The following is an 18,523-nucleotide window of genomic DNA, read 5'->3' on the forward strand; positions in this document are numbered from 1 at the left end:
AGATTCCCCCTGAGACACAATGGAAGGTGTCAGGGAGCCGAGCGGCGGGAAGCAGCGGCGGCCCGTTTGTTTCCGAGAGGACGACGTGTAATCACAGCCGAGGACGAGGACGGGAGCCGACGGCAGGACGCCTCTGCTGAGCGAGCGCCACCCTCCTCCCTCCGTAACACTTTCAAGAAGAATCAGAGTGTTTCAGGTAGAAACATAGAGAACAGTCAGAAACAGAAATGGTGTTGTGGATTAATCTCAGGTGGGAGTGAACACCTGCGAGCGCTGCATCGCCGCGCTGATTAATGAGCGACCGCAGCGCAGATCCATCCGCCGCCGCCGCAGCCGCTCAGCGCGGTCCATTTATCCGAAAGCAGAGGAGGCCGTTTTGTAATCGCTTCATTCATCAAAGACGGCGTCCAGGAGGAGGGACGCTGCTTCGTCCCCCGAGGACGAGAGGAACGGGGGAAGAAAGAAGGACAAAGGAACAAAAAGGGAAATAAGAACAAACTGATGGAAGGAAATAAAAAAGTGAGCTGCAGAACAGGAAGTGGACAGAAACCACGACTCCTCTTCTTCACCTTTCCCTCCTTCAGTCAGCTTTTCTTTTCTTCTTCTCTGTTTTCCTTCTTCACTCACTTCCTGAGGGTCTGTTTCACTTCCTGCGTCCAGCGTCGATGTCTCGTCTCAGTCGTGAGACGCAGAGTTTAGAGTGACCACGCAGCTTTCTCAGGAGGACAGGTATCTTAAAATCAGGAGATGAAGGTGTCGTCACACTCACAGGATATTCTTATCGTGACAAAACAAACATCTCCTGATTTAAAGATTTATTACGCTTTTCTTAAGAGCAGTTTTATCTCTGGTCACAAAATAAAGTTCATGTGATGATGTAACACAGATTATTATTATTATAATAAAACAGTTTTTCAAAGATCCCCATGTAATAAATGTTGAGATAAACATGTTTATGTGGTAAAGAAGTCATAAAAACTTTGGTTTAATAAACGCTGCTAATTTTCTTTCACAGGACTTCATTTCCTCCTGTCCATACTTTCTTTTCCTCTCTTGTGTGTTCAGGTCTGAGGGTAGAACGGGTTCGCCTGAACTCCTCAGAGTCCCTGAACACACCGCTCGCCTCTCTGCCCTTTTCAGTTCATCTGAACACGAGAAACAAAAAGGTCTCGTCTGTCGTTCGTTTGTTTCGCTGCAGCCTCGGAGCCTCGGAGCCGTTTTTTATCCGTCGTGGTCGATCTGATGACGTCTGGAACGAAGCAGCAGCCGCCGATCAGAGCTGGAGAAGGTGCTTTAATGTTAATGCTGATCTGAAAACATGTTGGACCGCCTGCGATGCATGCTGGGACCGTCCCGCTCAGACTGGGACCTCCACACAGGAACCAGGACTCACGCTCAGGTGTGAGAGGACCAGATGAGACAGACTGCGGTCTGAGCTCCTGGTCGGAGGTCTGCTGGTGGATAAAAGCAAAGCGAGCGGCGAGCGGTCGCCTGAGATACAAACTGACATAAATACCAACACGGCGCTCTCGCCGGCGGCGGAAAGGTCACCGAGACGCTTTGAAAATATCTGAAAGCTTCAGTTTTTAAAGCAACAGAAAAAACAGGACGCATTGAAATAAAAATAAAAATGGAAATTAAAGGCGGTGCAGTGCATCAATGGAAATGTGCTAAAAACTAAACCAAACTAAACCAAACTAAACTAAACTAAACTAAACCAAACTAAACCAAACTAAACCAAACCAAACCAAACTAAACTAAACTAAACTAAACTAAACTAAACTAAACTAAACTAAACTAAACTAAACTAAACTAAACCACACCACACCACACCAAACTCAAAAGATGCATCACGTGACTCGTCGCTGTTCAGCTTCAGGACATGTCAGAGGGACACATGGAGCTTTTTCCTGCATTTATTTAACAGCCATCAGACTTTTCAATGTGTGTATAAAATCTGAAGCAACATTACAGATAAACCAGCCACCAGTGTATAAATCTATGAGCTCCCCACAACGACAACACTGCCCCCCAACGACAACCCTGCATTAAACTCTCCTTTAGTAAAACTCACTGTTAACTCTGTTCCCATCATAAACGACGTGAATCGTTCTTCCACCACCCTGAGCAGGTCCCACGATGTGACTGTGGAAAGTTTTTAGTTTCCTTTGGGTTTAATAAAGTTGTGTTTTATCTGAACTTCCTGTTCTTGTTACCTGAGACAACAGAAAACACAAAGTGACGTAAATACCAACAGGCGGCTCTGAAAGGTCAGAGAGGCTCGCGTGAAGGCCGAGGTTTGCAAAGAATACTCAGTGAAATACTTTTTCTGCCTGACAGTTAGCAGCGATCTGTCACCACCGGATCAAGACTGAAAGTCAGAAACCCGTCTGCCCCCCCCCCAACCCCCGAGGGACACACGGATGTTTTTAATGAAGCATTCGCTGCCCTCAGCACCACCAACGTTTGATTCAGTGTTTGCCTTTACGTCCAAAAATGTGTCAAATATCCAGACGGCTGGACTGTTCAGTGTCCACACACCTCAGTGTTCATCAGCTATTTATTTAAGAGATCAGAGGAAATACTGCTCGTCCACTGAGCTGAGGACAACTGAGCCGAGACGACTGCACTGAGACGACTGCACCGAGACGACTGCCCCGAGGACGACTGCACTGAGACGACTGCACCGAGACGACTGCACCGAGGACGACTGCACTGAGGACGACTGCCCCGAGACAACTGCACTGAGACGACTGCACCGAGACGACTGCCCCGAGGACGACTGCCCCGAGGACGACTGCACTGAGACGACTGCACCGAGACAACTGCACTGAGGACGACTGCCCCGAGACGACTGCACCGAGACGACTGCACTGAGGACGACTGCCCCGAGACGACTGCACTGAGACGACTGCACCGAGACGACTGCACTGAGACGACTGAGACGACTGCACCGAGACGACTGCACCGAGGACGACTGCACTGAGGACGACTGCACTGAGGACGACTGCCCCGAGACGACTGCACTGAGACGACTGCACCGAGACGACTGCCCCGAGGACGACTGCACCGAGGATGACTGCACTGAGACGACTGCACTGAGGACGACTGCACCGAGACGACTGCACCGAGGACGACTGCACTGAGACGACTGCACCGAGACGACTGCACCGAGGACGACTGCACCGAGGACGACTGCACTGAGACGACTGCACTGAGACGACTGCACTGAGGGTTAGTCATTCAAGGAGGACTCCATCAGCACCAGAAGCTCCAACCTAACTGACATGTTAGCTAGTTAGCAAGAACATTTTCTGTCCTTTAGAAAGTGGAGAAGGTCAGAAAACCAGCAGACAAAGCCAGTTTTGTTGTTCTCTTCCACAATGAGCTCGACTTCATGAGTTCATATTGGGACAGCCACAACAGAACCAACAGCAGGGGCGAGTTACCGCATGCTGACATGAACTAGCAAGCTAACGCTAATGGTTATGCTTATATGTAGGTTACAAGTAATTTTAGGAAAGTTGAATGCTGTTTTAAAGAGGAACTCCACATTAAATTATTTTTGTGCTGTACATATAATCACATAGATTCTCGCTGGTGAGTGATGTTAATAGGCTACAGTTTGTTTTAATTGGAATCATTCTGATTGTAAGAAATCAATGCTGATGCGAGGAAAAACTAACGTCAGACAAAAGAGTATCCGAAGCTATTCAACTGAAGCGTTACAGAGGAGAAAGACTGCAGAGGTTTTTAACTCGGCTAACAACTGTTCACAGTCTCTGACAGTCGATGGAGGAGCCTGTAAATCCCTGCAGAGCAGACCGAGTCCCTCCAGCTGCCGTCGCTGTCTCCAGATGGCAGAAAGAGAGAAGAGGAGACGTGATGAAATGCAATGCAACTGTGGGCTGTTCCCATCTGGGCCGTGACTTTCTGAACCCTGCGGTCCGGATGAAGAGATGTGGAGGATTTAGAGGGAAGCTGCAGGTGAATCTCTGTTTGTTTCCTTCATTAAGTTCCAGCCTGGAGCCGTGAACTGGCTGTGAGACTGCACCAAATCTAACTCACAAAAATGCCTTGAAAAAGGCTTAATTAGCTCTTAATTTACCCCTAAAGACACAGGAAACACCTCAGTCATCCAGCCGGTCTTTGTGAAGCATCAGAGTCCTGGAGAGATGAGTGATTAGGGCGATGGGAGCAGGAATAAAAAGCACGGATACTATGGGATGTCAGGTGACAATCAACACGGTTTTTCCATTGTTGTTCCAGAACCTTAACCATGTGTTTGCTCTCTTAACCTGGACGAAGTACGACGCTTCTCTAAACCGAACCAGTCGAGGCAGGCTCGGAGTGTCCCGGTGATAAAGGCGAGCGCCTTACCGTCAACGCAGGCCGGTCTGGCTCGCGTCGTCCCGGCGATCTGTCCCTTCCTGCAGGCGCAGCGGGCCGTCTGTCGGGCGATGGTCCTCCTCGGCTGGCTGCTGTCGCGGTCCAGGGTGACGATCTCACAGGTCCCCGCCGCCAGCTGACCTGAGGACCACACAGAAGGAAATCCCGTCGATGACAAACATTTATATTCGCTCACAGATACTGTGGCTCACTTTAAATGACCTCAGTCTGAGAGTCAAAAAACAGCTACAGCACTTTTGATGGAGCACTTGTTAAAAGGCGGCGGGGGGGTTTCTTTGTTTGACTGCATGAAACCACTGAAGGCTCAAACCAGAGGAAGCCGAGTGAAGGGATGGAGGTCCAGCTCAGCCTCCACCTGCTACAGTCACCTCACAGCCTGTCCACAGCTCTGAATGACCTCGTCTCTGCCTTTGGAGGAAGATCTGGATCTGGATTTATCTGGATCTATATAAATATATAAATGGTCCCAACACTCGTTAGTCTGAGATTTCTTGTAAATGGAAAGGCCTGTAGATAAGATCTCATTATCCAGCTAATGTACCCAGATATAGATCACCTGTACCACAAAGGTGATGATTAATAATTAGTATCTCTGTAATGTGACTGAGGGGGACGCAGAGTTCAGCCTCTGGACTCATTAGCTGAATTTCTGCTCATCTGGATTCATTTTCTTCCAAAATAGACAAATATCTGCAGCTACATGAGGCAGTTATGAATGTCTGTACTAAATTAATGGAAATCCATCCAATGGTTGCCAATAAATTTCACTCAGAACCATCAATGTGAAGCTTGTGGCCCTAAAGAAAAGTAAAGGAGATCAGATTTATCATCTGGGAACCATCAATGTTTGGACCAGATTTTCTACCAATCCATCAAGCAGATGTTTGCACTGGATAAGTGAAAAACTGATGGTGCTGCTGGTGGTGCTACAGGAAAAGTGGGAGTTATCCTCTGGGAACCATGAATGTCTGTCCATAAAGTCAATCTGATCTCTTCAATAGTTAGAGTGTTATTAAAGGCCTGACCAACAGACCAACATGAACATCCATGAAGTGATGCTGTTTCTACTACGAACATCTGGTTCTTCAAATACACAAAGAGCTCAGCTGAGGAAGAGGCTGAATGATGGAGGGATGAAGGTTAGCTGAATCAGAGTGGACAGAAGCCTCAGGAGCTGGCGGTGGACTGCATTTGGTTGCCGTGGTGACAGCAGAAGGCCCCCCTGCATGCTGATGAACTGTCATCAATAGAGCTATGGACCGCCCCCTCTTCAACAGCCAGGACCTCAGAGTGAGGAGAACGGAGGGAGGACCTCTATAGACAGATAAAGGTCAGTGGGGTCAGAGCAGGACAAAACAAAGAAGAACAACCCCAACACCAGCACCAACAGCACCAACACCAACCCCAACACCAGCACCAACACCAACAGCACCAACACCAACACCAACAGCACCAACACCAACACCAACAGCAACACCAACAGCACCAACAGCACCAACACCAACAGCACCAACACCAACACCAACACCAAGACCAACAGCACCAACACCAACACCAACACCAACCCCAACCCCAACACCAACCCCAACACCAACACAAACAGCACCAGCACCAACACCAACATCAACATCAACACCAACACCAACCCCAACACCAACACCAGCAGCAGCACCAACCCCAACACCAGCAGCAGCACCAACCCCAACCCCAACACCAACACCAACCCCAACACCAACCCCAACACCAGCAGCACCAACACCAACAGCACCAACACCAACACCAACACCAACAGCACCAACACCAACAGCACCAACACCAACACCAACACCAACAGCACCAACACCAACACCAACAGCACCAACAGCACCAACAGCACCAACACCAACACCAACAGCACCAACACCAACACCAACAGCACCAACACCAACAGCACCAACAGCACCAACATCAACAGCACCAACACCAACACCAACAGCACCAACACCAACAGCACCAACAGCACCAACACCAACAGCACCAACACCAACACCAAGACCAACAGCACCAACACCAACACCAACACCAACCCCAACCCCAACACCAACACCAACACCAACACAAACAGCACCAGCACCAACACCAACATCAACATCAACACCAACCCCAACACCAACCCCAACACCAGCAGCAGCACCAACACCAACCCCAACACCAACCCCAACACCAACACCAACACCAACCCCAACACCAGCAGCAGCACCAACCCCAACACCAACACCAACACCAACGACAACAGCACCAACCCCAACACCAACAGCACCAACACCAACACCATCACCAACACCAACACCAACCCCAACACCAACAGCAGCACCAACCCCAATGCCAACACCAACACCACCAGCAGCAGCAGCAGGAGCAGGAGTTCATCTAAGACGAGTTCTTCAGCATCAAAGTAGTCCAGTGGTGGTGGTTCATCCATCACAAACAGGAACTGCCAATAGTTAATTCAGCTACTTTCCAATTTACCCAAAGCATAACTCCCTGTTAGCATCCCATAATGGGAACTGTAGAAAGCCAAAGACTAACAAACGTGTCAGAATCAATTAATATGAACTATTTTCATGTTGGACAATCAATAAGTCATTCAGGCTGAGCTTGTCTCATCAACATGGCTCTTATTCCTGAAACACTGAAAGTCTCCTCTGCTCATTCATTTATACTGAAGGTATTTATTGTAGTAAAACAAAAATCTTATCTTTCATTAAGGGGAGATGTAAGAAGAGAAAGTCTCTTGACAAAAGCTCTGGAGGACGATTTCAGAAACAGTTTGTCTGCTGTTTTCTCTCTCAGCTGTTTTTAACATCTGTTCTGTGGTTTCTGTTTGAAGTCCAGACCGCTTCAGCCGTCAGCCTGAAACACGATGACGAGCTGACAGGGTTTGATGTTCGCTGTGAAACATGAACGAAGTGTTGTTGTTTCTGTCGGTTCAGAGTCATCGCTGCTGTCTGGCAGCTCAGTCATAACTCTTCATCACTTTAACAGGAAGATGACAGAATCAAAACAATGTAAATGCATGACGAGTCCTGTAAAAGAAGGCCGGCTGGACCGCTCCAACACAAACTGAACCAATCAGGTCGGACTTCTCAGCCGACGAGACGCTTTCTGAAGTCTCAGAGATTAACAGAGATCAGAGCATCAGATGAGTTACAACAAAACCTGACAGGAAGTGAAAGATGAGAAGCAGCTGTTCCCTCAGAGACCATCAGTCAAATTAACCAATCACAGCAGCCCACCTGTCGCTCATCACACACATGACCCCACACCAACAGATCAGACAGAGGTTCAGTCTGTGGATCCTCGAGGTCTGATCACTGGACAGAAAATCGATCATTTTCACTAAAGTTTGAGTCAAAAATATTTATTATCAGTATCTTAATAACTGCAATTTCTTTGAATCATTTTGAGGTTTGTAGTATTTGAAGGCGTCACATTGGGCTCTGAGTCATTGTGACCGAAAAAAAACCCCAAAACAATTAATTTTTTTTTCTCAATTAATGGAGAAAATGATCAGCAGCTTCATTCAGAATGAAATGAATCATTAGCTGCTGAGTCACAATAATCTAATGAGATCAGATGGAACAGTAGAACAGTAGAACAGTAGAACAGGAGAACAGTAGAACAGGAGAACAGTAGAACAGTAGAACAGTAGAACAGTAGAACAGGAGAACAGGAGAACAGTAGAACAGGAGAACAGTAGAACAGGAGAACAGGAGAACAGTCACAGGGACAGTTTACTGAGCTCAGTACTTTGACTTTGGATACTTTAAGCACATTGTCCTAATTTTACTCACACTCACTCACACAACATCAGTCTTTTTACTTGTTTTTACAGTGTGTCACTGGTACTTTTAGTCTCTGAGTATTTCTTCCACCGCTGTTTAATACATCTGTGACGAGTGAAATTAAAATTAAAAATTACATTAAAATCTGTGATGAGTGAGGAGTGAGGCTGATCAGTGAGATGGTGTTTTAAACAGTAAAGCTGTTGTTTCCTGTGAATCCTGTGAATTACTGTTATTATTGAAGATTATTTTAAAGAGGCTAAAATAAACCCAGAAGAATAGAAAGCTTCAGAAGAGCTGGACCTCCTCTCACACCTGTGAGTTTGATGAAATCCTGATGGAACAGGTCGGGTTTCTCTTTAAAAACACTCACACTGTTCAGATCTCCATGTTGAGCCTCTGCAGTTTTAATGAAGCTCATAATTCCATCTGACAGCCTCTGTCTGATGTCTCCTCCTCCTCCTGTTAGCCTCCAGGCTACATGGAAGCTAATAAACTATCTCATCTCTGTCTGAGAGCTGCTGTGATGAGGGTTACCACCACCTCCTCCTCCTCTTCGTCTATACAGACAGTCAGACCTCGGTGAGCTCCGTCCAATCAGACGTTTATGTACATTCATGTTCCAAAGGTCAAAGGTCACAGTCTGACAGCCAGCGACACGACATAAAGAGAAGAAACTCTAACCTCGATTCCTCCGAGTGTGATCATATCTGACACAAAGGTCAAAGGTCAGAGGACGAAGCAACAAACAGAGAGCACAGAGGAGGCTGAGCTCTGCGGCGAGGAGACGACGAGAGCATCTGATGAACAACTAAAACCTGAAAGTACACAAATCTTTATTCTCGTCTCCTCGAACCTTCATTAATATTCTGCAACATTTAATTAGAGAAGAGAGGAACATGAAGCCGCCGACTGTTTCTCTCATGAGGAAATGTTTTTAATGAACGGATCACCGACAGCAGATTTCATTTCTGCAGCTAAAGCCGATTAGCTTTGTTGTGTTTAGACGAGTCAAGTCTCCTGCTCACGACTTGATGCTGTTCCTTTTAAAATTTGAAAAAAGCCTGATTGAAAGAATAGTTTGACATTGTGGGAAATAAAATTATTCCCTCTGTTAGATGAAAGGATTGATACCAGATACATATAAAGCTACAGCCGGCAATTAGCTTAGCTTAGCATGAAGACAGGGGGAAACAGCTAGCCTTGCTCCACCTACCAGCACTGTTAAGCTCGCTGATCAACACGTTATATCTTATTTGTTTAATTGATACAAATAATTAAATATAAATAAATAATTCATATAATTTGCTATTTTGCAGGGGCTATGTGCTGGGCTGTTTATTGGCTGTGAGCAGCTGCCAGTCAACCGACGGAGACCCCAGTAAGTTACCAAGAAGTCCAACATATCGATTTTACAGTTGTGTTTTTGTACAGATTTAGCACAAAGATGCAGAGATATAACAGGTAAAATAGTGACTTTTAGAGACGCTTGTGCTGAACTGAGCAGTTTCCAGTTTTTATGCTAAGCTAAGTAGCTTCTGGCTTTAGCTTCATGTTTAGCAAACAAACATGAAAGTGTGCAGGGAAAATAGAAAGCAGCTCAGAGCTACTGTGACTAAACCTGGCTAGCATGTTAGCGTTTAGCTCATCAGGGATGGCGGTTCATCCAGCAGCCCTGTAAGGTCACCAAGCTTCCGGAGCCAAATATTTGCTATAACAGGTGTGCAGAAAATTTTACTCTGCTACTTTACTCTATAAACTGGAGCTTAAAAGGTAAAAACCTACTAAAATAACTAAAAGTTGATGGTCAGATATTCGGTGAAACACTGACGGTGACGTTTCCATCTCAGTGAGCTGAACCCTCGGAGGTGCTGGGACTGAGAGCTCCTGGAGCTTTCTGCAGTAATTGGGATTCAGTCTGCATGTAGATGATGTGAGAGATGCCGCTCGCTAACAGGTTTCCCATGGTAACCCGAGCCCGGTTTCCTCGTTAGCCGCAGCTCATCTGCTGCAGCACACCAGGATGAAAAACGAATTGTTTTCTGTTTCCAGCAGATGCTGGAAGAAGACGACTGAACGGCACAATTAAAGAGAAACAGCAGCGAAATTATAAAACATAATAATAATCTGACAAAGTGGAGACATGTGATGGCCGGGGCTCCCTGCAGCTTCGTCGTGGCGCTGCTTATTCAAACTTTGAACTGCTGGACGTCTTTAATGGATAAAAAAGCTGCGTTCGCTTTGAGCTGCATCAGCATGAACATGAATGGCTTCGGTTTACAAAGTGAAAGAGGCTGCAGGAGTTTTATCAGCTGACAGTCGACACAAATTCTGGACTAATTAGCTGCGATTCAAAGCCTGTTTGTACCCGAGCATGAAGCCTGCATCATGAAATGTGATGTGGACATTCCTGCTGCTCATGACTCGATGGCTTTACCTCTGATGATGAGCTTAAATAAAGCAAAGTTAGAGTTTTCCACTCAAACTCAGCAGCAGTTTTACACTCAGATTGTCCTGCTGTCTGCTCAGAGCCCCCCCGTCATGGCGGCAGTGCGTGTCACGACCCCGTAACGTCCCACATAGAGCTGCTGTCAATCCTGTCGTATCACACCGAACAGCTGATCAGCAGGTCGTTGTCTCAGAAATATGAATATTACACATTTCCTTTTACATTCTGTGAAATATTATAAACCATTTACTGTTCTCTTCATTTATTCTTCTGTGCAGTAGTAGTAACACTATTTATTATTTTTAATCTGAAGGCAGCTAACATTGTTCTTTTTCCACAGCTACTGGGACAATAAATACTTTTTACATATTTTTAAAAGTTTGTTTCTACATACCTTATTTTTCTTTTATATAGTCAAATTTCTTTTTGTTTGTATTATATGTACAAATATATATAGTCTACTTTTTATTTGTTTTTTTAAAATGTTCTCTGTCTCTGCTGCTATTTTTCTTCCGGTTGCTACACGTGCTGCTGTGATGCCCAGATTTCCCTGACTGGGGATAAATAAAGTTTTATCTTATCTTATCTTATCTTATCTTATCTTATCTTATCTTATCTAACAGTTCACAGGATCTCAGCTGACTTTCATCTGTCTGCATCAGTTTTCATCAGAAAGCTTCATGCAAAAACTAAACAAACAGGGATTGTTAATTAATTTGAGTCATTTGTAAATTTCTCTTTGGGGATTAATAAAGTATCTATCTATCTGTCTGTCTGTCTGTCTGTCTGTCTGTCTATCTATCTATCTATCTATCTATCTAATTAAATATTTACTGAATTGTTTGGTTTGTTGTTTCTTTAAATTACAAGACATGCAGCACATTAAAAATAAATCGGTGAGCAGCCGTGAAATTTCTTCACTGCACTGACGGTTGTGACGATGTGAATGTGTGTCATAAACTGCATCTTCAGACTTTACAGTGTGGGGCCCTAAAGGTCCCATACTTAGAAACTGCACCTTTAAATAGCATGGCCGACACTGCAGAAGGCGTACCTGCTTAGGACTGTGAGGGCTGACCAATCACAGCAGACTGAGCTTTTCAGGGGGAGGGTCTTAAAGGGACAGGCACTGTTTCAGACAGAGGGTGAATAGAGGTGCTGCAGCAATGGACAGAAGGAGGAAAATCATGTGTTTCCTGAACATTAAAGCATGTAATGAATTAATAAAGAATAATAAAAACCAAAATAAACTATAAGACACATTTTTGACATCTTGAAGGTCACATGACGATAACTGAGAAAAAACAGCTGATTTTGTTGTTTCTATCCGCCATCTGGAAACACATAAAAACTAAACTTCATCTTCATCTTTTCGTTTAGTCAGATTAAGTTTTGGAAAACATTTCATCAGATCTGCTTTGTAAACTTCAGTTTTTCCACCTGCAGGAAAATCTTTATTACCTTCATAAAGACAGTCCAGCACACAGATAATGTCTTATTTAAGTTTTTATATCTTAAAACTTTTTCATTATTATTCCTTTTCCAGCAGTAAACTTGCTGTGATGACTTCCTGCCTGCAGGGATCGATTTCCTGCCTCTGATCTCTGCAGTTTGTCTCTGCAGTAAAACTCTTGTACATTTATTTGACTTTGTGATTCGCTTGAATGAGTCGCAGATGAAACTCTGCGTCCTGCCTGAAGCTGCATTCAGACTCCAAACAGCTCGCTGGCATTACGGCAGAATAATGAAATTACAATACTCAATCACAGCTAACATGTAATCTATTCCTGAACGAGAGGAAGTCGACGTCCGGTTGAGCTTTTATTATCCGTCATCTCTTTTAAATTCCCTGCAAATTGAATATTAGAACAACAGTGACAGAGCAGGAAGATGGACTCACTGTGTTTGTGCTGAGACTAAAGGCAGAGGAATAATGATGAGGCTGAAATTGGTTTTGACGCGACACGGCGGCTGTTTTCTGATCCTCAGATGACAGTTAATGAGGCTTTGCAGCAGGAGACAAATCCAGAATCCAACATGAGGTTGGGCTCAAAATCTCTGAAGCCGCTGGGAAACAAAAAGGACTTTAACGAGGGTCAAAGTCGTTTCTGTTGAAGGAAGTGATGACAGACGGGCTGCGGCTGCTTTGCATTCGGATGATTCTGGATTCATCGAGGAGCCACAGGTGAACGAGCTTTTAACAGCAGGGTAACGCCCCTTCAACAGGAATCTGCTCCCTGATTGGTCAGCTGATCTTTCTATTTGTCTGATCTTAACAGGCCACTGACAGTAACTCAAAGCAGGCTGTGATTCGTCTGGTGCAGATTTTTGGTTGTTTTTGTTGGCGGGAGAACGACGTGCAGACATTTGGTGTTCACATGTGTTTGTGTGACCGAAGGAAAAATGATGATTCATACATTTATACATTAAAAATTAAAAAAGAAGGAAAGTGGTGGACAAGAAGATAAATACGTTCATGTATCTGATATAAATCTGCTCTGCGGCGGAAACGTCATCATTATTATTGCATCGTCTCTCCAGGGAGACCCGGCAAACATTATTCCTGTTTTTTCATACAGTAAAAATCCCTCGATGTGAACCGTCTCAATAATCACTGAATCAAAATTTTTCCTTCTTTCCAAACGTTTCTCCCCCACAGCAGCTCAGTTGTTATTCAGTGAGTCTTTCAGAATAAATGCTCCTGCAGCCTTTCCCAAACAAATCATAGATTTCATTTAAAGTGTTTATGGTTGCTTTAATGCTTTGATGGTGAAAATGATTTTAATATCAGTAACTTCTCATCACGTTGTCGTCAGTATGATTAGAGCCGCGGTCGTCACATTTTAGGACTGAAGAGCTGCTCTGCTCACCTCAACAAACGATCAGCCCCCACTCCCACTGCTCCCACTGCCCCCACTGTGGCAGTAATGGATCCAAATAAGCATCTAAGAGAAGAACATCACTGATCTCCTCTGTAACAAACACCGACATGGTGTAAGATCTCCTGTTCAGTTTCAGATTTCAAGTAAAATAAGAAAAATCTATTTTAAGATGCTGCATAATATTTACTCCTTTGACAATTTCAGGATTTTCTGACGTCGATGATCAGATTGTTTTTCAGCTCATGGAGCCAGAATGAACTCTGACCCGCACAGAGTTTGAACTGATATGCAGGAATTGGGAGGAGGGGTCTTTGGGTTTAAATCCAGTCATCTTAAAGCATAAAATTCACGAAGTCAGAGCGACGTCTTCTTCCTCTTCTTCCTCTTCTTCCTCCTCCACTGATGCGAACGTCTTCTTAAATTAATTTTTTTTTTGCTCAGATTCCTTCAGACTTCAGAGTGTGAAGACGACTTTATGATGAAGAGTCCTCTGAACAATCATAACTGAATTAATGACAAACACACAGGATGATCATGACTGAGGGGAATGTTGAACACAAGCACTCAAACAAGAGCCCAGTAAGAATGAACAGATCATTAATAAAAAAAAATCTCTCTGCTTTCTCAGAGTTTGATGCAGAAACTCTGGAGTTTCTGTTTGCAGATGTTTCAGATAATCAGAGCTCAAACAGACTCAGCCGAGCAGGTTCAGGTTCCCTGTGATGCTGCACAGACTCTTATTTTGAAAAGAGACGAGGTTTGCCGGCGTCAGGGTTCATCCGATGCATCCGTCTTCAGGAGCTGGGACGTTTTCAGGTTTTGAGGTAGAGCCGAGATGCCGTCAGTCCGTTCTGCACCGCTTAGCGCTGAATCACCAACGCTGACACGAGTGCATTTACTACACTGCGTTAAGTGTTATTATTATGTAAATAATTTTTACTGCTTGTTATTTCCATATTTTATTATATAAAGTTTGTTCTTACAGTCACGGTACACTTTATTTTCACTGCCATTTGCTTTTGATATTCTTGATATTCATTTTGCATTTGATATTCTTTTTGTGCAATACTTTTATTACTGTTTACTATTTGGCTATTTTATTATTATTATTTTGTATATAATCTTTTTACTGCTCGCTACTTTTATATTTTATTATGTATAGTTTGTTCTTTATAGTCTTATTTTCACTTATTTCACTGTGTGTGATGCTGCTGCTGCACTGCAATTTCCCAGCTTGGAATAAATAAAGTCTATCTATCTATCTCTCTATCTATCTATCTAGCAGCTTGACTTTCGGCTTCAGCCCCTCAGTTTTCTGCATTTCCTGCCGTCGTCGCTGCAGAGACTCTGATTCGTCGGTTCATCTTCTTGTCTTTGTCTTCGGGCGTCGGGACTTTTATTGTTGTGCAGTTGAGGTGAGATTTAAATAGTTAAATACAGTTTCAGTCACGCTCAGTGTTGATGTTCCTCCTCCAGATGAATTTATTAAAATCCAATTACACCCTCTGCAGCTTTTTGCTCCGTTAATTTTTGTTTGTATTTTTTTTCCTCTCCGCTGCTGATTTTCTCTTTCAGTCAGACGCAGCATGTTCATAATTCCTATGAATATGTGCTCGACTTAATGGAGCATTGAGAATTCATTTGGGCTCCGAAGGCTCCTTAGGTAAGCTTTCTACGCCGCGGGCACCACAGTGAATCAGATGCACAACGGGCTTGTTTCCAGGATCTAAACGAGCTTCATGAGCAGGCAGAGAAAAGAAAAGAGAAAGTTAGCAAACAAAGAGCGTGCGGGAATTAAATTCAGACTGAAGCAGATCCCTTAAAGGTTGATTTCCCGTTTGGGATTTGAGCTTCTGTACGTCCCCCCTGATGTTAAATGTTAACATGCCACTTGTGTGATATTACCAGACACGCACTGATCTGATATTTCACCTGTTTCACCTGACGATGTAACATGAGCTGACGGACCTCATGCCTCTTCAAAATAAGAGTCTCTGCAGCATCAAAATGTCAACCTGCTGAGCTGCGTCTGTTCGAGCTCTGCTGAATTTCAATGAGCAGCTGCTGGGTTTTACAGTTTCCCTCTTTCTGCAGCAGCTCTGATTATCTGGAACATCTGCGAAGGAGGGCGAGAGTCGGGTTGCTTCAGACAGGTTGGCTCAGTAAAACGGCTTTACTCAACGGACCCGGTGAGAAAATATGTGGCTGCTTCTCCGCTACATCTCTGAGGTCTTCGGCAGGATTTACAAGGAAATAGATGATTTAATGTCAGGTACACTGCTTAACCAACAGGTCAGAGGTTTTATTCCATCCTTTGTGGATCATACTAAATTATCAGACACATCCATGCTGCGGCTGAACTGCTTCAGAGAGATGCAACCTTCAGAGCGGACAAAGAGTCGGTTCGCAGAGCCGAAGCAGGGGAAGGCCGCTGTGATCGGCTGCTTCCACGTCAAACAGCGAACATGTTCAGTTCCTTCTGTCGACTCTTCACGTCCTGAAACCTGTCAGCAAACACCTGGAGGAGGTTTCACTGAGCTCAGAGCAGCTGCACGGCTTTACTCTGCCCTGAACAGACTGTGGTCATGATTAAAAGAGGAGGCTGGAAACAGGAGCGAACAGCGACCAGTTCATCCACCTGATGTCACCTGATGTCACATGACCGTTGTACTCTCGATAGCTGGTGGAGGGCTTTGTCACTTCAACATGAAGCTTCCACCTTCTTTCTAAAAGACAACATTAAAGCTACGAGAGCAGCAGGAGTGAATGTGTCCTGAGCAGCAGCTGATTCCTCAGGACACGTTTATGTCAGCTTGACTTTGAGATGAAATAAACCTTTAATCCAGATAACCAAACATGTTGCATGAAACACACGACTACCTCCTTCATATCTCCTCTGAAAAAAGATCTGCAGGTTTGAAGGGGCGACAAACAGGAAAAATCAGTTGATGTTCTCTGAAATCAAAACTCTTTTTGAGCGTTTGTACTCCACACTGTCCTCTTCATTTTCCATTTCTAATTTTTGGAGGTCATTAACGCCGCCGCTCTCCTGCAGAGCATCTCACCGAGGGATAAACTCAACATTACAGCAGCCTCTGATGACGAGCTGCAGTCAAAGCAGCCCAAAAACCACCGCACAGGAGCATCGCTGCCGCTGAGGAGGGAGGCAGAGACGGTCCGATTTCATTTCGCCCTCTTTCAGAGAAAAGCCGAGTGGGTCTTCCTCCTGGGTCACCGAGCACTTTGACACCGATTCTCTTAATGCAGGTTGATGCTCAAATCAGGCTCTGATACTCAAAAAACAAAGCCTCGCGTTGAGCAGGAGGACCCTGCTGCAGGTTATAAACTCATCACTGCACTGAAGGCTGCGTTAGAAGGCGACAGACTCATGTTTTCCATCGCTGAGACCTCTTTAAAGCGTCCAACACGAAACTGAATCAACATGCAGCGCAAATTATAACACAGGAACCAAGACGGGGACACATCGGACTCTTTAAGTATTCATAATAAAACTGTTTGTCAGGCTTTGAAATTAATAGTCGCCAAAAAAATCAACACACACACACACACACACACACAACACACACACACAACACACACACACACACACAACACACACACACAGAGCTGATAATTCATGTTAAATACTGGATTTGCTTCTCAGAGCACCGTCCTTTCCTGACTGAGCTGTGATCCGTGTTCAACAGAGTCTTTTCAGGAGAATATTGACGATAAATAATGATTTTTCAGAGGAATTGAAAAATGAAACATGGAGTCTGAAGATTGTTTACTGATGAGACACTGATGTCCTTCATGTCAGAGTCAAACTGCATCTCTGTCTGTTCAGATGGTCTCTGTGTCAGATCAGGAGATTATAGTCATAGAGTCCTTGTTTGGCCATGACTGACTGCTGGCTGAACGGTCCAACAGGTTTTCCTTCATCGTTTCTTCTCCTGCTGAAGTCCACGAGGGCTCGTCGGAGTTGTTTCATCTTAGGTTAGACGTGATTTTCTTCATGTGTCCCCCTTTAAATACTGACTTCCAGAGATGGTTTGGTCTGTGTGCTTTCAGCATCCATCTCGTACTCATGTGCAATTCACAGTTTTCCACTGTGAAACCGAGCCATCCTTCTCAAGGCAACATTATTTTTCTACTCTTTTTGTAAATAATGTACAAATACGTATATATATGTCTTTTTTTGTGAACTTTTTTATTGGCTATTTGTTCTTTTTCTACTTCTCCTTATTCTTGCTGTCTGTAACAACTACATATAATAAACTGATCTTATCTTATTTAATCTTACTATAGACAAATTAATGGAATACTAGAGGCACAGTGTGTCTATATGATCCTCTCGCTCTTCTCTGACTACACGTTGCTACTTGTCACTTTTACCATGAAGGTAACGTGACTCTAAGGAGTATATAGGCTACAGGATACTGTAGGATTGAGCATTTATAGTTTAGAGAATATTACAGATTCTGACAGAAGTCAGAAGGGACTGAGACAAAAAGACACAATTACAAATCTGTCTTTTACATCAGCACCACAGACAGCAATTAGCATCATGCTATATTAGCAGAGCCTCACATAGGTTAGCTTCAGCATGCTAGCAGATATGATAACTACTTGACACATAATGCTTGGCTGCACTCGCCAGTTAGCATTCAACCTAAATCAGTGATCAAAGAATCAAAACTTGCCTCCGAACAACGGAAATAACACCGAAAAGACCAAAATTAAATGAGCAGACAGGTGTTTACCATTTGATAATAGACACGTCCTATTGGCTTGAGGTTTTGAGTGGCGTGTGAGCCGGCCAATAGAAAACCAGAAAAAGGAGCCGTGGTCTGCAGCAGTGATCTCCTCTGCTGCAACTTATGCAGGTGAAATGGGTGTTTACCTGCCTACAGTGAGCTAACACGGCAACACCACAGCTGGCTAGTTAAAAAGATAAA

The sequence above is a fragment of the Chelmon rostratus genome, chromosome 6 (genome assembly GCF_017976325.1).
Source record: "Chelmon rostratus isolate fCheRos1 chromosome 6, fCheRos1.pri, whole genome shotgun sequence".
In the NCBI taxonomy this organism is placed as follows: Eukaryota; Metazoa; Chordata; class Actinopteri; order Chaetodontiformes; family Chaetodontidae; genus Chelmon; species Chelmon rostratus.